This window comes from Anomaloglossus baeobatrachus, chromosome 1 (assembly GCF_048569485.1).
Source record: "Anomaloglossus baeobatrachus isolate aAnoBae1 chromosome 1, aAnoBae1.hap1, whole genome shotgun sequence".
Classification (NCBI taxonomy): Eukaryota; Metazoa; Chordata; class Amphibia; order Anura; family Aromobatidae; genus Anomaloglossus; species Anomaloglossus baeobatrachus.
The window spans coordinates 206,081,672-206,107,953 of NC_134353.1; positions in this window are offsets into that span (position 1 = coordinate 206,081,672).

Consider the following 26,282-nt stretch of genomic DNA (forward strand, 5'->3'; position numbering starts at 1 on the left):
CAAACATTTCTACATTTCTGTTTTTTTTCTGTCAAGATGAGGTGCAGAGTGTACATTAATGAGAAAATAAATGAACTTTTTTGAATTTACCAAATGGCTGCAACGAAACAAAGAGTGAAAAATTTAAACGGGTCTGAATACTTTCCGTACCCACTGTACTCAGACCCATTAAAATCAATGGGTCTGTGCACACATCAATGATTTCTCACGGATGACAAGGAGACAAGTACATTTTTCTCCGCCATCACCGATGTCACACTTACCACACAGTGATGTAACCCGTGTGACATGTCCCGGAGAAAACACGTATCTGTGAAATAAAATGATTTTCTATTCTCACCTGTCTTCTACTGTGTTTGGCACTGCTGTCACTTGCTTCAGGGCCCCCTCATTATGTATATTGCATATTCACTGCATTCACAGCAGACTAGAAAGTAAAAGCACCAGAAACAGCTGCAATGGAGACATCAGCACCACGGACAGCAGCGTTGGGGACTAGTAAGTAAAAAGTTCCCGATCTCCATGTGCTATTACAAATAACACATGGAGAACACACATGTGCCAAAATCACGGCACATGAAGAGCCATACACACCTTTAACATGTCCATGAAAAACGTGTGTTTTTTACTGACATGTGAAAAAGGCCTAAATTGAAGGATTTTATACAGTGGTGCATCTAGAGGTGGCAGGTTCACCAATTTGACCAAGTTGTAACAGGATAAGGCACAGCCACTAAACTAGAAATGGAGATGCACTTGTCAGTTTCCAAACCGTAGATATCCAAGATAAAACAAGGCACTCTTCAGGGCATACTTTCAACAAAGTTTATTTTCAAAAGAATTTTGTTGCGAACATGTGACATGCTCACAACAAAATTCTTTTGAAAATAAACTTTGTTTAAAGTATACACTGAAGAGTGCCTTGTTTTATCTTGGACCAATTTGCCCAAGGCATAGCCAGCAGGGAGGTGTCGTGGGGCTCTTAGATGTTGGCTAAGGAGTTTCCCAGATGGCTGACTAATAATGTCCCCATTTAAAATAAATAAGGTTCCTTGAGTGCCCCTGTCAAAATAATAATGCCCCCTGAACAGTGGCATAGACAATGTATTTCACAAATATATCACAAGAATGAATACCCACAAATACACACCTCACATTTTTGTAAATATTTTAATATATATTTTCATGGAACAACACTGGAGGTATTACACTTTAATACAATGTAAGGTAGTTAGTGTACAGCTTGTATAACTGTAAATTTGGTGTACCCTCATATAACTCAACCAAACTCCATTAATTTCTAAACTTATGGCAACAAAAATTAGTACATTCCTAAGTGAAAATGTCGAAATTTTACCCAATTAGCCAGTTTCCCTTCCCGGTGTCATGTGACTCATTAGAGTTATAAGGTCTCAGGTGTGAATGGGGAGCACGTGTATTAAATTTGGTGTTATCGCTCACACACTCTCATACAGGTCACTGGAAGTTCAACATGGCACCTCATGAGAAATAATTCTCTGAGGATTGTAGGTCTCCATAAGGCTTGGACAATAATAAGATTTCCAACTCCCTAAAACTAAGCCCAGCATAATGGCCAAGATCATACAAGATCAGGTTAACAAGACAGGTTCCACTCAGAACATAGCATTAGTTATTCAGATTTTTGTCATGTCATTGCATTGCTACTGTTTTGCTCCTGGTGGTAGAAAAATCTTTTTTTCCTACAAATTATAACTTGTTCTTTCATTCCCTAATAGCTGAGTTTGTTATTAGCTTGACTGAAAAGTGAAAGGTCATTGGTTCAAATTAAAGAACATTTCCCAACAAAAGAAAACAGCATCATCCCGCTCATCGATAGTGCTCTCTCGGCCAAGAAAATTGCCAAACTGCATTATGTGAGTGCCATGACGGTTATAACATTACAAAATTAAGTTTATCCATCCTTTCAAAAGCTAAGAGACGGACGTTGAAGCAAAATTATTGGAGTGCTCAGAAGGTCTATCAGTTCTGCTGTGACAAACACAATAGTAGATGTGGTTTATATGCTTCATAATAGTGAGATCAAAGACATTCATGCAAGCACCATGCGACTCACTCTACACAAGTCTGGAATGGTGGTCAAAAAAAACGTGAAGAAGCCTCGACTTCAATATCATCATAAGAAGCTTTGGGTTACGTTTACAAAAAGTAGGAAAAATGGACAGTAGAAGACTGAAAGTAAGTGATTTGTAACAATGAAACAAAGAACAGTAGACTAGACTCTGATAGGTGCAAATGGTCTGGAAGAAACAAAGTAAAGTTGCTAATGGATCGAGAAATTGAAGGAACTGTTAAGTTCGGTGATGGAAGCCTGATAATATGGGGTTGTTTTTACAGCCAAAAGTTTTGGATGGAGATTTCAATGTTGAGCTATATGTGAGTTTCCTACAAGACAAGTTACTTTGTCCAGAAGAGTAGTAGGACAATAGTCTTAAGCATACATCAAGATTGGCGAACAAACAGTTTAATGACAATTAATTTGGAAGTGTGGGATTGGCCCTCACAGCTCCCAGACCTTTGTTGTAGCTGTTCTGCTCTGACTCAAAGGTCTGATTACGGGATCACCAGTGATATCCAAGTTGAATTAGGCCTTTTAAATATCAAGCGCTTGAAGAACGGAAGTGTATACTTGTGAGCAAAATCAGTTTTTGTTCATTTACCAGAGCACACATATTTTTTACCATTTACAGACCAATTTTAGCCAATCAGCCAATCAGCAAGCTTTTAGACATTGGGCACTCATGGAGCCATCACAGCCATGCCAAATACTGGCATGGCTATGATTGGCCGACACACCCCGTGACTTGGCCTGTATAAAGGCTGGAACATGGGCAACGGCACCATTTTGCTTTCACTAAAATAAGGACAGAACACTGTTGGAGTGAGGGACAGTGATAGGTGCAGTTAGAAAAAAAAATACATAGTAGATATAGGACGTTGTAGGACTAAGAGACAGTTAGAGATGCATTTAATTGTAAATCAAATATAGCACTGCATCCCACAGCTTTGTGTGTAAAAATCAGAAGCATACAGGCAGTGTAATCTATTTGCTTAGTCCAGACAAAAAACAGTTTTTCACAGCATTCCTTGTCGTGCCAATAGCTCTTCAACCTTATACTGCGTTACATCCCGCAGCTTTGCATAGCATAACTAAACAGCGTACAGGGGGGTGCAATCTATTAGCTCAATCTTGCCAAAAACAGAGTATTTCATGGTGTGCCTTGCTGTGCCAACCACTGCATACAGGCAGCATAATCTTTTCCTGGCCATAGTACCAACAAACACCAAAATGGAAATGGAGTCTTAAGGGTACTTTACGCACTGCGATCTCGCTAGCGAGATCGCTAGCGAACGTACCCAGCCCCGTCGGTTGTGCGTCAAAGGCAAATAGCTGCCCGTGGCACACAACATCGCTCGGACCCGTCCCACTACTTACCTGCCTAGCGACATCGCTGTGACCAGCGAACCGCCTCCTTTCTAAGGGGGAGGTTTGTTCGCCATCACAGCGACGTCACTAAGTGGCCGCAGGTAAAGAGATGTTCCTCGTTCCTGCGGTGTCACACGTAGCGATGTGTGCTGCCACAGGAATGTCGAACAACATCGTACCTGCAGCAGCAACGATATTTGGGAAATGGACAGCGTGTCAATGATCAATGATAAGGTGAGTATTTTTGCTCGTTAGCGGTCGCTCGTACGTGTCACACGCAACAACGTCGCTAACAAGAATGGATGTGTGTCACGAATTCCGTGACCCCAACGACATCGCATTAGCAATGTCGTTGTGTGTAAAGCAGCCTTTAGTCCATTATTCAAAGCTGTCTTATTCAAACAGAGCTGCCTTTGAACAATATTCTTTTTCAAAGTAAAAGTTTTGGAATCCCAGAATAGACACTGAGCACGCAGCATGGATGAGCTCTTTTAAGTATAAATGGCTGGGAATGGCAGTAGAAAATCTAGCTGGCATACCTCCAGCTCGATTCTAAATTCAATAACAAACTTTTTAAATGCAGCAACTAGACTGTCCACCACTGGAGCAGAAAATTGGCTCCTGTGTTGGAACTGTTAAAACAGGCAGTCAAAGGATCGGTGCCATACTGAAAGCACAGAATTGGCACCTAAGGGCCTTGGCCATCTTTTGTCAATGAAAATGAGCAAAGTAGTGTGAATGTTATCAAGTCAGGGACCTGTCACTTCTGGTTTTTGAGCACTCTGTTGCATGGGGTTCCATGTGAGGATCAACTGGGTAAACAGGCTGTTCAGGGCCTTTTTTACAATTCTGTCTGTGGGGCAACTTTGTCATTCTTGACTGCGTAGGAGAACTGGGAAATAGAGGCTACATAGGAGACATTATTTCTTAAACTTGTTGCTGTGTGGGTAAACTATGCAGATGTTTTATGTCTGCCTCCTTTGACCAATATTGTTTTCAAAATAAATGCTTCGGATTCACAGGATACACACTGAACAGCATGGGTGGGCCGCTTCAAGTCAAACAAACAAAATAGTGTGTGTACAGCTTGCCTTGCTTTGTAAAACCTGATACTGTGTATATCAAGCAGCTTTGCATAGCTATCCAAATCTGTCCAAATTCATTGTGCACAGGCAGCATAATCTTTGCATGACCACAGTACGTCCAAACCACAAAATGAAAATGGAGTCTTAGTACAGAATTCAAAGCTGTCGTATTCAGACAGAGCTTCTTGCGTTGAGCAATAATTTTCAAAATAAATGCTTTGAATTCCCTGGATCGACGCTGAGCAGCATGGGTGAGCCTCTGCAAGTGTAAATTGCTGGGCCTGGCAGTACCAAGTCTAGCTGGCACACTTCCAGCTCGATTCCAAATCCAACTACGAGTTTTTTTTATGCAGAAACTAGACTGTCCACCACTGGAGCAGAAAATTGGTTAATATGTGGAAACTGTTAAAACAGGCAGTCAAAGAATTGGAGCCCTGCTGAAAGTACAGAGTTGACACCTGAGGAGCTTGGCCATGTTTCGTCAACATCACCCCCTTGAAAACGAGCAAAGAAATGTGAACTTCAACAAGTCAGGCACCTGTCACTTCTGGTTTTTGAGAACTGAATGAGTTTCTGTGACCCATCTCTATTTTAATTGGGTGTGATGGATCTCGGGCAATGAGAGCTTTGAGGGTCAACCAGGTAAGCAGGCGGTTTAGGGACCTTTTTAAACATTGGGTGCTCTGTGGCGGAAGTCAGGCAATCTTGGCTGTGAAAGTAAACCTGGTAAAGGAGCTGATTAAGGGCCTTTTTTTATAATTCGATGGTCTGTGTGGTGAAACTCTTAGCTCTGTGTGGAACTGGAAATATAGGCTACAAAGGACAAATGTATTACACTTTTTGCTCTTTAGAGGAAGTCTGGCAATCTTGGATAAGTGGGGCAACTGTTAAAAGAGGCTCTGTTGAGGCCTTCGTTTTAAACTTACGCTCGGTGGTTAAATTTTCGCAAATTTAGCTGTGTGGTGCAACCGTTTAAAAAGAGTCTGCTGTGGCCTCAATTTGAAATTTATACTCTTTGGCTACCCAAGCAATCTTCACTGTGTGGGTGAACTGGGAATTCAGTCTTTATCGGGGAAATTGGTTAAACTTTTTTCTCCCTGGGAGAAGTCTGGCAGTCTTATGTGGGTGGACTGGCAATACAGGCTTTATAAGGACCCTTTTTTAAATTGTTGGTCTGTGGAGAATCTCTGAAATCCATCTCTGTGGGGTAATTGTAAAAATTTTGAGTTTCTTCATTTCATTCATTCAGATTCCTTTTGCAGCCCCCTAGCCCTTACTACAACCATTTTAGAGCTCTGAACTTGAGCTTCCCATTGACTTGTATGGGGTTTGTTGTTCGGGGGTTAAGTTCAGTGTCAATTTTTTTTTACCTTATTGGTTCACCAAACACAAATATCCATAAGTACCCTCATCACTATTTAGGAACAGTATGATTGCTACTTTTAAGGGTACCATATTGGAATGGGCTGCAGAAGACCGGGAAAGAGAAAAGTCTGTAGAGACAAGCTGTGGATGGGAAAAGTCATCACAGTGTCTGGATAAGATGGAGAGGAGAAAAAGAACATCAAATCAGAACAGGCTACCTATAAGGTACCTGGATGTAAATTTTTACTTGTGATACTAATGAAGTCTCATGAGTACTGTATGGTATGCAGTCTGATGTTGACCGGTATCAACTAATAATAATAATAATAATAATTTTAATATTTTTTTCTTTATATAGCGCCAACATTTTCCACAGTATCGCCTTACAATTGTTAGGAACATACTGAGAGATGTTGATTCATGCTATATAATTGTTTATAGGGTTGACCTGAACTACAATTTATCACTGTACTAAGCCTGGTTCTGTATTCATGTTCTGGTGATGATTTTCTGTACTTATGGTGGCTATAATGAAGTATTTTTCAACTGTTGATGGCTCTGAGAATCTATTTCATGACTGTTGGTAATTCTGGTGTTGTATTTCTGGACTGTTAGTGGTTCTGGTGTTTTATTGGTGTTTAGCATGAGCCAACAGTGTGGTGCTGCAGCTAAAAAAAGCCAAAAAAATTATGGGATGTATCAAGACAAGCATTGAATCTAGATCAAGAGAGATCATTAGTCCACTATATTCTGCCCTGCTCAGACCCTACCTGGAATACTGTGTACAGTTCTGGGCACACCAATTAAAGAAAAAAAATCGATATATTGGAGCAAGTCCAGAGAAGAGCAACCAAGATGGTAGAAGGTCTGCAAACCATATCCTATGAAGACTGGCTAAAAGAACTAGGAATGTTTAGTTTGCAAAAGAGAAGGCTGAGAGGAGACTTAATAACAGTCTACAAATATCTGAAAGGAAGTCGCATGGCAGAGAGAACTACACTGTTCTCATTAGCTCAAGGAAATATAAGAAGCAATGGGATGAAACTAAACGGAAAGAGATTCAGATTAGACATTAGGAAAAACTTTCTGACAGTGAGGGCAATCAAAGAGTGGAATAGGCTACTGTGGTAGGTAGTGAGCTCTGCATAAATGGAAATCTTCAAGTGGAAACTGGATCAACATATGGCTGGGATGATTTAAGAAAACCTGCACTAGCAGGGGGTTGGACTCGATCGCCCCCTGAGGTCCCTTGCAACTCTACCATTCTATGATGTTCCTGCACTGTTTGTGGTTCTGGTGAAGTATTCATGTATTGATGATGGCGATTGTGATGCAGTATTTTTGGATTATTCATGATTCTGATATGTTTCTGTACTGAAGGCGGTTCTGGTCATGTACTCCTGTCAAGACTATGGTTCTTGTGCTATATTCATGTACTGATGGTGGTTCTGATAATGCATTTCTGGACTGTTGGTGGTTCTAGGGCTATGTTTCTGGACTATTGTTGGTTCTGGTAATGTATTTCTGATATGTTCATTGTTCTGGTGATATATTTCTGTACCGATTGTGGTTCTGGTGATGTATTCCTGTACTGATAGTGGTTCTGGTAATGCATTTCTGTAGTGTTGGTGGTTTTGATGTTTTATTCCTTTACTGAGGGTTGTTGTGATGACATATTTCCTGACTGTTTTTGGTTCTGATGATGCATTTCTGTGTTGTTGGTGGGTCTGATGATATATTCCTGTACTGATGATGGTTGTGATGCTGGATTTTTGAACTGTTTGTCATTTTAATGATGTATTCATGTATTATTGATGGTTGTGATGCTTTATTCTTGTACTGATAGTGGTACTGGTAGTGGTAAAGCTGCTGTATTTCTGTACTGATGGTGGTTTTGATAGCGTACTCCTGTACTGTTATTGGTTCTGATCGTGTACACATGTAATAATCCATATCTTGTCAAATAATGTGAAACATGGCTATAGTAATAAAGTGTTGGATCATCTGACAAGTTAAGGGTTCTACTTCTGTGTGTATGTTAGGAGCATTAATGATAAAATGAAGCACTACAACATGGCAATTCCCAACAGCATTTAATGTGCTTACTACCAAGATTCAGCTCTGTTTTCTGGTTGCTGCAGTCATCACATGGCAACGCTTATGTGATTTTAATACTTATGATCATATGCCAACTAGCTTTTCTTCCTGCTTCTCTCAATTATAGTTTTTTACACATCATGAGAGAATCATGAAGAGCAGCAGGTCACATAAGCAGTCACATGCCGACTATTTGTCACTAACGTAACTAGCAGGGTTTACGCGATACCTGGTAAACCACCAGAAGATAAAACAACCCACAGAGAACACAAGGATCATGATAAAACAGAGGTCCCTGCTGCTAGGGAGAGGGGTGAGGGGACACCTCCTGACCTCACGTTAAGCTGATACCTGAGCTTCCTAATGTCCCTATACAGGTTCTTGCAATCTGTTGTCAAGCCAGATACCTTAGGCACTCAGCTAGCCCTACACTCACCCTGGCTAGTGAGTAGGCTGACGAGATCACTAGACACGCCACTACAATACAGAATCACAAGGGTAGAAATACAAACAGGGGAAATAGACATGTAAAGATAACCACTCTAGGCAGCTTCAGTGCAGCAAACACTACTGCTGGACACAACAAGACAAACTTTTTCCAGAGCAGGCTCCTTCCAAAGTGAACCCCATAGAAATGAGGGATTCAGTTTCTATCACAGGCATCATGTAATCAGATCACATGACTTAAATAGTGAAAAAGAGTTATCCTCACCTGGGATTGGAAGCTACAGCCAGCAGCCAGGCAGGAAAGGGTGCTTAACCCTTGCAGCATTCAAGCAATGAGATGTTATAAAACAAATTGTGAACCTGCCTGTGGCAAGGCGTTGTGACGTTCTGACACCAGATTCACCGAGGGTCTCCCCTGAGCAAGAAATACTCATGATACTAAAACCGTTTACATTGTGAATAGAAGGGGTCCAATAATTGACATGAAATGTATTGATAACTATTGCTTTTTCTATAACCTAGTTTGAATTTTTCCATAACTTTCAACACTATTCTATAGATATATACTTTGATATCAAGGCTATCTTGTTGTGGGAAGTTATTATATGCAGCCTGGCATTTCTGAGATATTATGCAAAAACTCCTAAGGTGTGACAATTGCAGTTCTCAAATGGGTTGTCATTCATGATTCATAGGCCCTGACTGATTTATAAATCTGCATTTGTATGCAGCATCACAATTCCTTGATCCCAGTACACTGTCTGTGTAAGTTTTAGTTTGCAATTTACGGTAGTTGGAATTACATTTTACTCATGACAAAAACCTAGAGTGATCAAAAAATGCAATGGCTTTGCTACCATTCATGTATAGTAGACCGCATGCTGGCTGCAAAGAATGTCATTTTTTATTTATAAAATACACTATTATAAAATAGTTAAATTCATAGCATCTGCAGCCTCTGTTAATGATATAGTTCAGTGCATTTGAGAGCTGTTAATGTAACAGTTGGCTGACCTTCTGGATTATGCATGGAGAAAGGAGAGCACCAACTTGTTCTTACACCAGAAGAGCAACATCTTGCATCTGTACAAGGGATATTACATAATTCCAGAAACATTAAATCCATGAGTAATTTTTAAATTATGGCAATTCATGCAGAACAGTAACTTGATTTACTGTGTGTGACAATAATACTTATCACTTGTCAAATAAGGGTTGTCCTCTGCATTAAACTAAAAGTTGAATTTTATCATAGTATGGTTTAATGCAATGATTTATGTTTACGTCACACTGTTTACAAATTCATTATGTAGCTTAAATCTCAACAATCTCCATATAATTGTTCACCATATAAGCAATTCCTACGAAGGAGAGAAGTTGGCAATGACAATTATACAAAAACAGTGCATTTAGAGGGAAATATTAAAGAAAGGTGATAGTAGATTATCTCTGACCATACCTATCAATAATCAGAGCACTATCACTGGTGAATGAACTCTAATACCACTGAAATAAAGAACATTGCCTAGTAGAAGACTACATAAGCAATAACTGTAATAAAACATCAAATCAACCCCGACCTCCCAAAAATACAAGTAAAATATATCTTTGTACCGTGTTAGCCAGTAGAGATAAAAAAATTGTTTAAAAGAACTGAGAGTCCTCAGTGGTTGATACCTTTTAATGGCTAACTGAAAAGATGGTAATAATTGCAAGCTTTCGAGACTACTCAGGTCTCTTCATCAGGCATGGTATAACACAAAATCTGAAGAGTCACATATTTATACACAACAGGACTTAGAATAGTGCAGTAAAAAAAACAAAAAAACAAAAAAAACCAAGTTATATAAAACAGAACTATCTCTATGGCAGGGGGGCAAACTGTTGTGGCCATAAATTTTGCTGCAGTTCAGTGTGAAAGTTTTATTGTCCTTTGATAAGGGTCTGGTCCAGGGCTGTGACACGCTCGGATAGTCAGAAATAAACACTTTAGCATATGTTCACACGTTTCGTTATTTTACATTTTTCCTTCTTTTTCGATTAGAAAGGGATGTAACTTATACATTATATTGGTGTCTGTCTCACACCTCATTTTTTGCAAAATATTTGACAGCACTTTAAAAGGTCAGCTACAATGTGCCTGTCGGGATGTTGGCCTTGCCCTTCTCCTCCACCAGCACCACCGGCTCCAGTGGCCCTCTATTGAAATGTAGGAAGGGCCACTGGCTATCTTCAAATCTCAGACTTCTTAGGGCTCTCAGTTGGGCCCTGTAACATACATTGGGGAGGGATGGCAGTCATTTGTAGTTTTCTGCGTCCCCTATATCATTAGTGTGAAAGTTGGAATACGTACAGTACAGACCAAAAGTTTGGACACACCTTCTCATTCAAAGAGTTTTCCTTATTTTCAGGACTCTGAAAATTGTAGATTCACATTGAAGGCATCAAAACTATGAATTAAAACATGTGGAATGAAATACTTAAAAAAGTGTAAAACAACTTAAAATATGTCTTATATTCTAGGTTCTTCAAAGTAGCCACCTTTTGCTTTCATTACTACTTTGCACACTCTTGGCATTCTCTTGATGAGCTGCAAGAGGTAGTCACCGGAAATGGTTTTCCAACAGTCTTGAAGGAGTTCCCAGAGATGCTTAGCACTTGTAGGTCCTTTTGCCTTCACTCTGCAGTCCAGCTCACCGCAAACCATCTCAATTGGGTTCAGGTCTGGTGACTGTGGAGACCAGGTCATCTGGCGTAGCACCCAAATCAGTTTCCTTCTTAGTCAAACAGCCCTTACACAGCCTGAAGGTGTGTTTGGGGTCATTGTCCTGTTGAAAAATAAATGATGGTCCAACTAAACGCAAACCAGATGGAATAGCAGGCTGCTGCAAGATGCTGTGGTAGGCATGCTGGTTCTGTATGCCTTCAATTTTGAATAAATCTCCAACAGTGTCACCAGCAAAGCACCTCCACACCATCACACCTCCTCCTCCATGCTTCACGGTGGGAACCAGCCATGTAGAGTCCATCCGTTCACCTTTTCTACAAAGACACGGTGGTTGGATCCAAAGATCTCAAATTTGGACTCATCAGACCAAAGCACAGATTTCCACTAATCTAATGTCCATTCCTTGTGTTCTTTAGCCCAAACAAGTCTCTTCTGCTTGTTGCCTGTCCTTAGCACTGGTTTCCTAGCAGCTATTTTACCATGAAGGTCTGCTGCACAAAGTCTCCTCTAAACAGTTGTTCTAGAGATGAGAAGGTGTGTCCAAACCTTTGGTCTGTACTGTACTCCATAACACCTTACAGTGCTATTGCCAATGTGGCCATTTGGATGTTGGCCTTGCCCTCCTCCTCCATCAACACCACCGGCTCCAGTGGCCCTCTATTTAAATTCTTTTCAAATGATTCAGAAATGTATGTTTTATGGACTAACGAACGCCACGCTGGGACATCGAAGCTGATGTCGTTGATGACGATTGCATCTGACCAAAAGCAGGTTGGGAGCAGGAGGCATCATTGTCTGCTTCCTAGACTGCAGTTTGTGAAGCATGCAGCACCGTGGAAGTGGCAGTTGTTTCACTCTGGAACTCAGGCTTTATTCCACCAGCTAACACGGAGGATTTAAAAAAATTCAGTTTCCCCAGGGGGAATGGTTCATACACCATGTAGCACAGCATCAGAAGGTACTCCCAACAGCTTTTTTAAAAAAATTGGTAGGATAAGCAACAGGGCATAACATGTTAAGGAGTTTAATACATTTAGTTTCCATAAGGTGTAATAGTTTAGACACCATGAAGCACACCATCACAAGGTACTCCCAAAATCTCCCAACAGCTTTTTTTAAAAAAATTGGTAGGATTTGTAACAGGGCATAACATGCCAAGAAGTTTAATAAAGTCAGTTTCTAACACTGCCAAAAGGTCGCGGAAAGCCTCTGTTCCCACAAGCTGATATGGCAACATCTCAAGGGTTATCAATCGTGCAATGTTATGGTTTTTGCCCTTGGGTGCGTAACGGGGTATTTTCGCTTCTTTTCAAAGGTCTGTGGTATGGACAACTGATGGAACACTGGGGCATCGTAGTGGTTGTAATCATTGATGATTGAGTTTGGCCAACATCAGGTTGGGAGAAGGAGGCATCAGCGCCACCTTCTTGCACACCAGTTTGTGAAGCAGGCAGCCCAGGGGAAGTGGAAGAGTTTTGAGTCTGGAAATCGTGTTTTTCACCTAGAGATGTCAGCCACCTAGAGGTGTGCTTGGCTAACTTATGGTTTCTCATGCTGGAGGTGCCCAAGCTATAAGTATTTCTGCCTCTGCTAAACATGGTCTGACAGATTTGACAAATGGAAACCGTTTGGTCCGATGGACTCTTGGAAGAAAACTCCCACACAATCGCACAATGGACCCTTGGACTCTGAGATGGCTGAGGTAGTGGTGTCATGTGCACAGTTGATTGACTTCTGGCAGTGGTCGAAACTAGAGATTAGCGAACCGGTCGCGGTTCGGCTCGAGTTCAGTTCGCCGAACGGAGGTCTCGTTCGAGTTCGGTTCGGCGAACCGGTTCGGCGAACCACTCGAACCCCATAGGAAACAATAGGAGGCAATCACAAACACATAAAAACACCTAGAAAACACCCTCAAAGGTGTCCAAAAGGTAACAAACAACTCACAACACAACACAAACACATGGGAAAGTGACAAGGACATATACTCATGCGAAAACAAAAGAGCTGGACAAGGAAAAATAGGAGGAGACACAGATATAAGCATTGCATGCCCTTCTAAAATCATGTAAAACACCGCAAGGTTACTCCAAGCGGAGTCTCCCTTTTTTCTAAAAAATGGGCCACACAGACACCACTTCAGTGGCAGCACTTGTGCCCCAGTTGTACACTTTACAGGTAGATTTGCATCAAGAACATTCAAAATTACGCCATCCTTAACTATTCCCAGGATGACACCGGGGTAGGTAGCTAAGTGTTTGCTGAACCATGACTTGTTCATCTTAGCTCCTTTTAAAAAACACAGCAAGCAAGGGTTACTCCAAGCGGAGTCTCCCTTTTTTCCAAAAATTGTGCCCCACACACACCCACCCCTTCAGTGGCAGCACTTGTACACTTCACAGGTAGATTTGCATCAAGCACATTCAAAATCCACAAGCATTTACTCTCCCCAGGATGACACAGGGGTAGTAAATTCCTTGTGGATCCATGACTTGTTCATTTTGATGAGCGTTTGTTTGTCCACATTGTCACTGGACAGATGTGTGCGCTTATCTGTTAGCACAAACCCAGCAGCACTGAAGACACGTTCAGAGACAACGCTGGCAGCTGGACACGACAAAATCTCCAAGGCGTAAGTGGAGAGCTCTGGCCATTTTTCAAGATCTGAAGCCCAAAATAAGCAAGGCTCCATTTGCAAAGTCATGGCATCGATGTTCATTTGGAGATACTCCTTTATCATCCTCTCCAGCCGTTGACTATGTGTCAGTCTGGTGGCCTTGCAAAGGATGGTCTAAAAAAATTATGAAAAGATTCAATAAAATTGCTGTTACCAGCACCAGATACAGTGCTGCTGGTACGGGTAGACTGTTGAAGATGACGAGACCATCCCATGTTTGTCAAGTTACAACTGGAAGATTCACTCCCTGCACCACGGTTGTTTGGTGGAAAAGCCGAGCTAAGATCGAGTAACAGCTTCTACTGATACTCCTGCATATGTGCGTCCCTTTCTATGGTTGGAATTATGTCACAAAATTTGGACTTGTACCGGGGATCTAATAGTGTGGCAAGCCAGTAGTCATCATCACTTTTAATTTTGACAATACGAGGGTCATGTTGGAGGTAGTGCAACAAGAAGGCACTCATGTGTCTTGCGCAGCCATGCGGACCAAGTCCACGCTGTGTTTGTGGCATAGAGGTGCTAACCGTTCTTTCTTCCTCTGACATCTCCCCCCAACCTCTTTCAACTGAAATTTGACCAAGGTCTTCCTCATCCGCTGAGTCTTCCATGTCCATGGACAGTTCGTCCTCCATTTCTTCATGTTCTCCTGCACCTTCCTCAACATTTCGCCTGCTACCATGCGCCCTTGTTGATCCCTGTCCCCCATGGTCCCTTACACTTAAAAAAGTGTAAAACAACTGAAAATATGTCTTATATTCTAGGTTCTTCAAAGTAGCCACCTTTTGCTTTCATTACTACTTTGCACACTCTTGGCATTCTCTTGATGAGCTGCAAGAGGTAGTCACCGGAAATAGTTTTCCAACAGTCTTGAAGGAGTTCCCAGAGATGCTTAGCACTTGTAAGTCCTTTTGCCTTCACTCTGCGGTCCAGCTCACCCCAAACCATCTCAATTGGGTTCAGGTCTGGTGACTGTGGAGACCAGGTCATCTGGCGTAGCACCCAATCAGTTTCCTTCTTAGTCAAACAGCCCTTACACAGCCTGAAGGTGTGTTTGGGGTCATTGTCCTGTTGAAAAATAAATGATGGTCCAACTAAACGCAAACCAGATGGAATAGCAGGCTGCTGTAAGATGCTGTGGTAGGCATGCTGGTTCTGTATGCCTTCAATTTTGAATAAATCTCCAACAGTGTCACCAGCAAAGCACCTCCACACCATCACACCTCCTCCTCCATGCTTCACGGTGGGAACCAGCCATGTAGAGTCCATCCGTTCACCTTTTCTACAAAGACACGGTGGTTGGATCCAAAGATCTCAAATTTGGACTCATCAGACCAAAGCACAGATTTCCACTAATCTAATGTCCATTCCTTGTGTTCTTTAGCCCAAACAAGTCTCTTCTGCTTGTTGCCTGTCCTTAGCACTGGTTTCCTAGCAGCTATTTTACCATGAAGGTCTGCTGCACAAAGTCTCCTCTAAACAGTTGTTCTAGAGATGAGAAGGTGTGTCCAAACCTTTGGTCTGTACTGTACTCCATAACACTTTACAGTGCTATTGCCAATGTGGCCATTTGGATGTTGGCCTTGCCCTCCTCCTCCATCAACACTACCGGCTCCAGTGGCCCTCTATTTAAATTCTTTTCAAATGATTCAGAAATGTATGTTTTATGGACTAACGAACGCCACGCTGGGACATCGAAGCTGATGTCGTTGATGACGATTGCATCTGACCAAAAGCAGGTTGGGAGCAGGAGGCATCATTGTCTGCTTACTAGACTGCAGTTTGTGAAGCATGCAGCACCGTGGAAGTGGCAGTTGTTTCACTCTGGAACTCAGGCTTTATTCCACCAGCTAACACGGAGGATTTAAAAAAATTCAGTTTCCCCAGGGGGAATGGTTCATACACCATGTAGCACAGCATCAGAAGGTACTCCCAACAGCTTTTTTAAAAAAATTGGTAGGATAAGCAACAGGGCATAACATGTTAAGGAGTTTAATACATATAGTTTCCATAAGGTGTAATAGTTTAGACACCATGAAGCACACCATCACAAGGTACTCCCAAAATCTCCCAACAGCTTTTTTTAAAAAAATTGGTAGGATTTGTAACAGGGCATAACATGCCAAGAAGTTTAATAAAGTCAGTTTCTAACACTGCCAAAAGGTCGCGGAAAGCCTCTGTTCCCACAAGCTGATATGGTAACATCTCAAGGGTTATCAATCGTGCAATGTTATGGTTTTTGCCCTTGGGTGCGTAACGGGGTATTTTCGCTTCTTTTCAAAGGTCTGTGGTATGGACAACTGATGGAAATCTGGGGCATCAAAGTGGATGTAATCATTGATAATTGAGTTTGGCCAACATCAGGTTGGGAGAAGGAGGCATCAGCGCCACCTTCTTGCACACCAGTTTGTGAAGCAGGCAGCCCAGGGGAAGTGGAAGAGTTTTGAGTCTGGAAATCGTGTTTTTCACCTAGAGATGTCAGCCACCTAGAGGTGTGCTTGGCTAACTTATGGTTTCTCATGCTGGAGGTGCCCAAGTTATAAGTATTTCTGCCTCTGCTAAACATGGTCTGACAGATTTGACAAATGGAAACCGTTTGGTCCGATGGACTCTTGGAAGAAAACTCCCACACAATCGCACAATGGACCCTTGGACTCTGAGATGGCTGAGGTAGTGGTGTCATGTGCACAGTTGATTGATTTCTGGCAGTGGTCGAAACTAGAGATGAGCGAACCGGTCGCGGTTCGGCTCGAGTTCAGTTCGCCGAACGGAGGTCTCGTTCGAGTTCGGTTCGGCGAACCGGTTCGGTGAACCACTCGACCCGCATAGGAAACAATGGGAGGCAATCACAAACACATAAAAACACCTAGAAAACACCCTCAAAGGTGTCCAAAAGGTAACAAACAACTCACAACACAACACAAACACATGGGAAAGTGACAAGAACATATACTCATGCGAAAACAAAAGAGCTGGACAAGGAAAAAGAGGAGGAGACACAGATATAGGCATTGCATGACCTTCTAAAATCATGTAAAACACCGCAAGGTTACTCCAAGCGGAGTCTCCCTTTTTTCCAAAAATTGGGCCACACAGACACCACTTCAGTGGCAGCAATTGTGCCCCAGTTGTACACTTCACAGGTAGATTTGCATCAAGAACATTCAAAATTACGCCATCCTTAACTGTCCCCAGGATGACACCGGGGTACGTAGCAAAGTCTTTGCTGAACCATGACTTGTTCATCTTGGCTCCTTTTAAAAAACACAGCAAGCAAGGGTTACTCCAAGCGGAGTCTCCCTTTTTTCCAAAAATTGGGCCCCACACACACCCACCCCTTCAGTGGCAGCACTTATGCCCCAGTTGTACACTTCACAGGTAGATTTGCATCAAGCACATTCAAAATCCACAAGCATTTACTCTCCCCAGGATGACACAGGGGTAGTAAATTCCTTGTGGATCAATGACTTGTTCATTTTGATGAACGTTTGTTTGTCCACATTGTCACTGGACAGATGTGTGCGCTTATCTGTTAGCACACACCCAGCAGCACTGAAGACACGTTCAGAGACAACGCTGGCAGCTGGACACGACAAAATCTCCAAGGCGTAAGTGGAGAGCTCTGGCCATTTTTCAAGATCTGAAGCCCAAAATGAGCAAGGCTCCATTTGCAAAGTCATGGCATCGATGTTCATTTGGAGATACTCCTTTATCATCCTCGCCAGCCGTTGACTATGTGTCAGTCTGGTGGCCTTGCAATGGATGGTCTAAAAAAATTATGAAAAGATTCAATAAAATTGCTGTTACCAGAACCAGATACAGTGCTGCTGGTACGGGTAGACTGTTGAAGATGACGAGACCATCCCATGTTTGTCAAGTTACAACTGGGAGATTCACTCCCTGCACCACGGTTGTTTGGTGGAAAAGCCGAGCTAAGATCGAGTAACAGCTTCTAATGATACTCCTGCATATGTGCGTCCCTTTCTATGGCTGGAATTATGTCACAAAATTTGGACTTGTACCGGGGATCTAATAGTGTGGCAAGCCAGTAGTCATCATCACTTTTAATTTTGACAATACGAGGGTCATGTTGGAAGTAGTGCAGCAAGAAGGCACTCATGTGTCTTGCGCAGCCATGCGGACCAAGTCCACGCTGTGTTTGTGGCATAGAGGTGCTAACCGTTCTTTCTTCCTCTGACATCTCCCCCCAACCTCTTTCAACTGAAATTTGACCAAGGTCTTCCTCATCCGCTGAGTCTTCCATGTCCATGGACAGTTCGTCCTCCATTTTTTCATGTTCTCCTGCACCTTCCTCAACATTTCGCCTGCTACCATGCGCCCTTGTTGATCCCTGTCCCCCATGGTCCCTTACACTTAAAAAAGTGTAAAACAAATGAAAATATGTCTTATATTCTAGGTTCTTCAAAGTAGCCACCTTTTGTTTTCATTACTACTTTGCACACTCTTGGCATTCTCTTGATGAGCTGCAAGAGGTAGTCACCGGAAATAGTTTTCCAACAGTCTTGAAGGAGTTCCCAGAGATGCTTAGCACTTGTAGGTCCTTTTGCCTTCACTCTGCGGTCCAGCTCACCCCAAACCATCTCAATTGGGTTCAGGTCTGGTGACTGTGGAGACCAGGTCATCTGGCGTAGCACCCAATCAGTTTCCTTCTTAGTCAAACAGCCCTTACACAGCCTGAAGGTGTGTTTGGGGTCATTGTCCTGTTGAAAAATAAATGATGGTCCAACTAAACGCAAACCAGATGGAATAGCAGGCTGCTGTAAGATGCTGTGGTAGGCATGCTGGTTCTGTATGCCTTCAATTTTGAATAAATCTCCAACAGTGTCACCAGCAAAGCACCTCCACACCATCACACCTCCTCCTCCATGCTTCACGGTGGGAACCAGCCATGTAGAGTCCATCCGTTCACCTTTTCTACAAAGACACGGTGGTTGGATCCAAAGATCTCAAATTTGGACTCATCAGACCAAAGCACAGATTTCCACTAATCTAATGTCCATTCCTTGTGTTCTTTAGCCCAAACAAGTCTCTTCTGCTTGTTGCCTGTATTTAGCACTGGTTTCCTAGCAGCTATTTTACCATGAAGGTCTGCTGCACAAAGTCTCCTCTAAACAGTTGTTCTAGAGATGAGAAGGTGTGTCCAAACCTTTGGTCTGTACTGTACTCCATAACACTTTACAGTGCTATTGCCAATGTGGCCATTTGGATGTTGGCCTTGCCCTCCTCCTCCATCAACACTACCGGCTCCAGTGGCCCTCTATTTAAATTCTTTTCAAATGATTCAGAAATGTATGTTTTATGGACTAACGAACACCACGCTGGGACATCGAAGCTGATGTCGTTGATGACGATTGCATCTGACCAAAAGCAGGTTGGGAGCAGGAGGCATCATTGTCTGCTTACTAGACTGCAGTTTGTGAAGCATGCAGCACCGTGGAAGTGGCAGTTGTTTCACTCTGGAACTCAGGCTTTATTCCACCAGCTAACACGGAGGATTTAAAAAAATTCAGTTTCCCCAGGGGGAATGGGTCATACACCATGTAGCACAGCATCAGAAGGTACTCCCAACAGCTTTTTTAAAAAAATTGGTAGGATAAGCAACAGGGCATAACATGTTAAGGAGTTTAATACATTTAGTTTCCATAAGGTGTAATAGTTTAGACACCATGAAGCACACCATCACAAGGTACTCCCAAAATCTCCCAACAGCTTTTTTTAAAAAAATTGGTAGGATTTGTAACAGGGCATAACATGCCAAGAAGTTTTATAAAGTCAGTTTCTAACACTGCCAAAAGGTCGCGGAAAGCCTCTGTTCCCACAAGCTGATATGGTAACATCTCAAGGGTTATCAATCGTGCAATGTTATGGTTTTTGCCCTTGGGTGCGTAACGGGGTATTTTCGCTTCTTTTCAAAGGTCTGTGGTATGGACAACTGATGGAAATCTGGGGCATCAAAGTGGATGTAATCATTGAGAATTGAGTTTGGCCAACATCAGGTTGGGAGAAGGAGGCATCAGCGCCACCTTCTTGCACACCAGTTTGTGAAGCAGGCAGCCCAGGGGAAGTGGAAGAGTTTTGAGTCTGGAAATCGTGTTTTTCACCTAGAGATGTCAGCCACCTAGAGGTGTGCTTGGCTAACTTATGGTTTCTCATGCTGGAGGTGCCCAAGCTATAAGTATTTCTGCCTCTGCTAAACATGGTCTGACAGATTTGACAAATGGAAACCGTTTGGTCCGATGGACTCTTGGAAGAAAACTCCCACACAATCGCACAATGGACCCTTGGACTCTGAGATGGCTGAGGTAGTGGTGTCATGTGCACAGTTGATTGATTTCTGGCAGTGGTCGAAACTAGAGATGAGCGAACCGGTCGCGGTTCGGCTCGAGTTCAGTTCGCCGAACGGAGGTCTCGTTCGAGTTCGGTTCGGCGAACCGGTTCGGTGAACCACTCGACCCGCATAGGAAACAATGGGAGGCAATCACAAACACATAAAAACACCTAGAAAACACCCTCAAAGGTGTCCAAAAGGTAACAAACAACTCACAACACAACACAAACACATGGGAAAGTGACAAGAACATATACTCATGCGAAAACAAAAGAGCTGGACAAGGAAAAAGAGGAGGAGACACAGATATAGGCATTGCATGACCTTCTAAAATCATGTAAAACACCGCAAGGTTACTCCAAGCGGAGTCTCCCTTTTTTCCAAAAATTGGGCCACACAGACACCACTTCAGTGGCAGCACTTCTGCCCCAGTTGTACACTTCACAGGTAGATTTGCATCAAGAACATTCAAAATTACGCCATCCTTAACTGTCCCCAGGATGACACCGGGGTAGGTAGCAAAGTCTTTGCTGAACCATGACTTGTTCATCTTGGCTCCTTTTAAAAAACACAGCAAGCAAGGGTTACTCCAAGCGGAGTCTCCCTTTTTTCCAAAAATTGGGCCCCACACACACCCACCCCTTCAGTGGCAGCACTTGTGCCCCAGTTGTACACTTCACAGGTAGATTTACATCAAGCACATTCAAAAATACGCCATCCTTAACCGTCCCCAGGATGACACCGGGGTAGGTAGCTAAGTATTTCCTGATCCCAGCTCTGTTCATCTTGGATCATTTTTAAAAACACTGTAAGCAAGGGTTACTCCAAGCGGAGTCTCCCTTTTTTCCAAAAATTGGGCCACACACACACCCACCCCTTCAGTGGCAGCACTTGTGCCCCAGTTGCACACTTCACAGGTAGATTTGCATCAAGCACATTCAAAATCCACAAGCATTTGCTCTCCCCAGGATGACACAGGGGTAGTAAATTCCTTGTGGATCCATGACTTGTTCATTTTGATGAACATTAGTTTGTCCACATTGTCACTGGACAGATGCGTGCGCTTATCTGTTAGCACACACCCAGCAGCAATGAAGACACGTTCAGAGACAATGCTGGCAGCTGGACACGACAAAATCTCCAAGGCGTAAGTGGAGAGCTCTGGCCATTTTTCAAGATTTGAAGCCCAAAATGAGCAAGGCTCCATTTGCAAAGTCATGGCATCGATGTTCATTTTGAGATACTCCTTTATCATCCTCTGCAGCCGTTGACTATGTGTCAGTCTGGTGGCCTTGCAAAGGATGGTCTAAAAAAATTATGAAAAGATTCAATAAAATTGCTGTTACCAGCACCAGATACAGTGCTGCTGGTACGGGTAGACTGTTGAAGATGACGAGACCATCCCATGTTTGTCAAGTTACAACTGGGAGATTCACTCCCTGCACCACGGTTGTTTGGTGGAAAAGCTGAGCTAAGATCGAGTAACAGCTTCTGCTGATACTCCTGCATATGTGCGTCCCTTTCTATGGCTGGAATTATGTCACAAAATTTGAACTTGTACCGGGGATCTAATAGTGTGGCAAACCAGTAGTCATCATCACTTCTACTTTAATACGAGGGTCATGTTGGAGGTAGTGCAGCAAGAAGGCGCTCATGTGTCTTGCGCAGCCATGCGGACCAAGTCCACGCTGTGTTTGTGGCATAGAGGTGCTAACCGTTCTTTCTTCCTCTGACATCTCCCCCCAACCTCTTTCTACAGAAATGTGACCAAGGTCTCCCTCATCTGCTGAGTCTTCCATGTCCATGGACAGTTCGTCCTCCATTTCTTCATGTTCTCCTGCACCTTCCTCAACATCTCGTCTGCTACTATGTGCCCTTGTTGATCCCTGTCCTCCATGGTCCCATGTCTGCCGCGTTGGTGATGATGAACGTCTGGACCTTGGTGATGTTGTTGTGTCTTGCGCATATGAATCCTCCTGTAGTTCCTCCCCTTCCTGTTGTCCCACCCCCTGACTCTGAATAGTGTTTAGCGTGTGCTCCAGCATGTAAATGACTGGAATTGTCATGCTGATAATGGCATTGTCAGCACTAAACATATTCGTCGCCATGTCGAAACTGTACTGAAGGGTGCATAGGTCCTTGATCTGAGACCACTCCATCAGGGTGATCTTCCCCACCTCTGCATCTCGTTGGCCCAGGCTATACATCATGACTTATTGCACCAGGGCTCGACGGTGCTGCCACAGTCGCTGTAACATGTGGAGAGTCGAATTCCAGCGTGTCGGCACATTGCATTTCAGGCAATGAACCGGCAGGCCGAAAGACTTCTGGAGCGATGCAAGTCGCTCAGCAGCGGTGGTTGAACGGCAGAAGTGAGCAGACAGTTTTTGTGCCCTGTTCATAAAGCCATCTAGGCCGGGATAGTGGATAGTGTGTTAAAAATTGCTGGACAACAAGGTTCAACACGTGAGCCATACAAGGCACGTGTGTCACCTTGCCCAGGCGAAGGGCCACATTTATTAAACTCAGTCTCCAGAGCTGCCCACAACTCAGCTGCTGTGTGACTCTTATTTCCAAGACATTTCAAGCTAAAGACCGCCTGATGCCGTTGCGCTCTGCTGCCAGCATAGTAATGAGGGGTGCGTGATTCCTTCTGCGCAGTTAGAACGCTGGTGGCCTGACCAGGCAGGCTTGGGGCAGAGGTGGAGGACTTAGATGAGGTGGAGGAGGCAGAAGGAGTGGCGGAACTTGGACAGACAGAGGATTGACACACAAGTCGTGGGGACGGCAAGACTTGTGCAGCAGACCCTTCACCATCTATCACCATAGTTACCCAGTGCCCAGTCAGCAACATGTAACGTACCTGTCCATGCTTACTGGTCCAAGTATTGGTGGTGAAATGCACCCGTTCACACACAGAGTTTCTCAAGGAAGCGGTGATGTTGTGTGCGACATGCTGGTGTAGCGAAGGCACACCTTACTTAGAGAAGTAGTGGCGACTGGGCATCTGGTACTGGGGCACAGCGACAGACATAAGGTCTCTAAAATCCTGTTTGCCACCAGGCGGAAAGGCAGCATTTCGGTAGCCAAGAGCTTACAGAGGGATAAAGTCAACCTCTTAGCTTTGTCATGGGTCACAGGAAATGGCCTTTTATTTGTCCACATCTGAGGGACAGAGATCTGGCTGCTGTGTGTAGACGGTGGTGAGTAGGGTGTCCGTGAAAAAATGCAGGTTTGTGAGGAAAGTGCAAGCGTAGACATGATGTTGCCTTCATCCAACGTTGATGCTATCGATGTCTGAGAGAGCTGTACACACGCACTTGTTTCCCCTTCCAAACCAAATGATGACCTACCAAGCAAACTGCCTGTTGTGGTTACAGTGGTGGAAGTTGTGCGTGGAAAACCATGTGGGACAGCTGTCCCCACAGTCCTAGAAGATGAAGAGCACGCGGATGCACTTGAAGGGGCAGGCAGTGGATGGTTCGCTCCGCTAGACCGCATAGCAGCACGGTGAGCTTCCCACTGGGACATATGATATTTATTCATGTGACGATTCATGGAAGAAGTTGTCAAACTCCTGAGGTTTTTCCCTCTACTAACAGAATCACGACAAATTTTACATATCACATGATTTGGTCGATCTTCTTCTATGTCAAAAAAGGTCCAGGCTAGGCAAGGCTTAGAGGGCATGCGACCTGCTGAGCCCCCCCGATTAGTGCTCAGAGGCAGAGTGGTGGCTGAGGATGCAGTTGTAGACGTGCTACCAGTACTCCTACTCTGTCCAGGAAGGCGCAAGGTAACTTCGTCGTCAGTAGCATCCTCCTCCACCGCCTCTGTTGACCTCCTCGAGTGCGTGACTGTGGGTTGACAGTAGGTGGGATCTAGAACTTCCTCATCTAGTGTTGTGATTAGAGTTGAGCGCGGTTCGCGGTTCTCCAGTTCGCGGTTCGAGTGATTTTGGGGCTGTTCTAGATCGAGCTAGAACTCAAGCTTTTTTGCTAAAATTCGATAGTTCTAGATACGTTCGAGAACAGTTCTAGCAGCAAAAAGCAGGGCTTTTTACAGCTACAGTGTGCAGGAGCCATCGCTGGCAGCCTGCCACAAGCTGGTAACCAAGATAAACATCGGGTATCCAACCAAAGCGCTTTGGTTAGTAACCCGATGTTTATCCTAGTTACGTGCAGGAAGCCCACACTTCCCCGCTCAGCTCGCTCCGCCCCCTCCTGCCCGCGGCATGTACACATGTACACACACACACACACACTCTGCACACACACTCTGCACACACGGTCCCGCTCGGCTTACCTGCGGTGATGAAGTCCCACCATCCCGAGCTCAGCGCTGTCACTGTCTTCCATGGCCGCCGCTTGTCGCATCACCTTCTCTCACTTTCGACCCGAGACTGACTAGCGGTGACGTCACGAGCCTCTCGTGATACTTGGCTGTGAAAGCGGCGGTCATTGAACTCAGTGACAAGTGCTGTCAGTGTGCTGGAGATCAGCGCAGGTAATGTACCTCGATGGCAGCAGCACTTGTCATGCCCTGCAGTGACCTAGGCTGACCCATTGATGTTAGCTCAGGTCACTGCATTGCTCTCCCAGCCAATGGGGAACATTTTGCTCTTCATTGACTGGGACAGTGTGGATCGTCATGGCAACCCCTTGGATTACACCAGACCTGGATTTGTTTTTCTTTCTAATAAATTGGTTAAAGAGGGAATGTTTTGGGGAGTGTTTTTTCAAATAAAAATGTGTTTGTCGTATATTTTTTTTTATTACTGACTGGGTTGGTGATGTCGGGTATCTGATAGACGCCTGACCTCACCAACCCCAGGGCTTGATGCCAGGTGACATTACACATCTGGTATTAACCCCATATATTACCCCGTTTGCCACCGCACCAGGGCGCGGGATGAGCTGGGGCGAAGCACCAGGATTGGCGTATCTAATGGATGCGCCACTTCTGGGGCGGCTGCGGTCTGCTATTTTTAGGCTGGGGAGAGTCCAATAACCATGGACCTCCCTAGTCTGAGAATATCAGACCCCAGCTGTCTGCTTTACCTTGGCTGGTGATCCAATTTTGGGGGGACCCCTACGTGTTTTTTTTAAAAATTATTTTATTTAATTTAAAATAACAGCGTGGGGTGCCCTCAGTTTTGGATTACCAGCCAAGGTGAGGTTGCCAGCTGTGGTCTGCATGCTGCAGCCGTCTGCTTTACCCTAGCTGGCTACAAAACTAGGGGGAACCCTACATCATTTTTTTTTCATTTTTTTGGCTAAATACAAAGCTAAGCACCCCTTAGTGCCACATGAAAGGCACCAAAGGGTGCAAAATTACAAAATGCAGGAGAGTGGGACATTATGTGTCTTTCTGCCATTATAATGACAAAAAAGACTGATATGAAGTGCACAAGCACAAGAAAATCACCAGAGCGCTCTACGCTGTGAAAAGCAGTAGAAAATGGCACTGGAGTGAACATGTGACCGCCTCATGTAGGATGAAGCTATGGATCCTGGGTAAATTTATGCATTTACCCTCCTTCAGTTTTTTGCAGTACGCAAAAAAAACGGAAGGCACACGGATGACAAACAGATGACATACGGTCCGTCTACGGAATGGAAACGGATGCCACACGGATGCACCCGTGAAAAAAAACGGACTGCTTTTTGCAGACCGCAAAAATGGATCGGTCGTGTTAATGTAGCCTTATTCTGATCTGCCGTTTATAAACAGCAGGCAGAAATAAGTGAATAGCGCCCCTCAGCATCAGAAAATCTCCGGGGTTTCAGGGCTAGCTGAGACCCTGGAGATCATGATTCAGGACGTTTTTTCCGGTCCCCGCTCACGTGATCACAGGTATACACCGTACACCGATGATCACGTTACAGTAAATGACAGCGCCGGTAAAAAATTATTTATCTCCCATCTGGCAAGAACAAACATGATAAATCTCCTCCCTGGTCCCCTCCGGTCCCCCGGTGTCGCCAAAGTGCCCCCCTGATGCCCTCCCAGAAATCCAAGATGGCCGCGCGCACAGCAGCGCGCCGGCTGCATTCACCCTACTCCTCTGA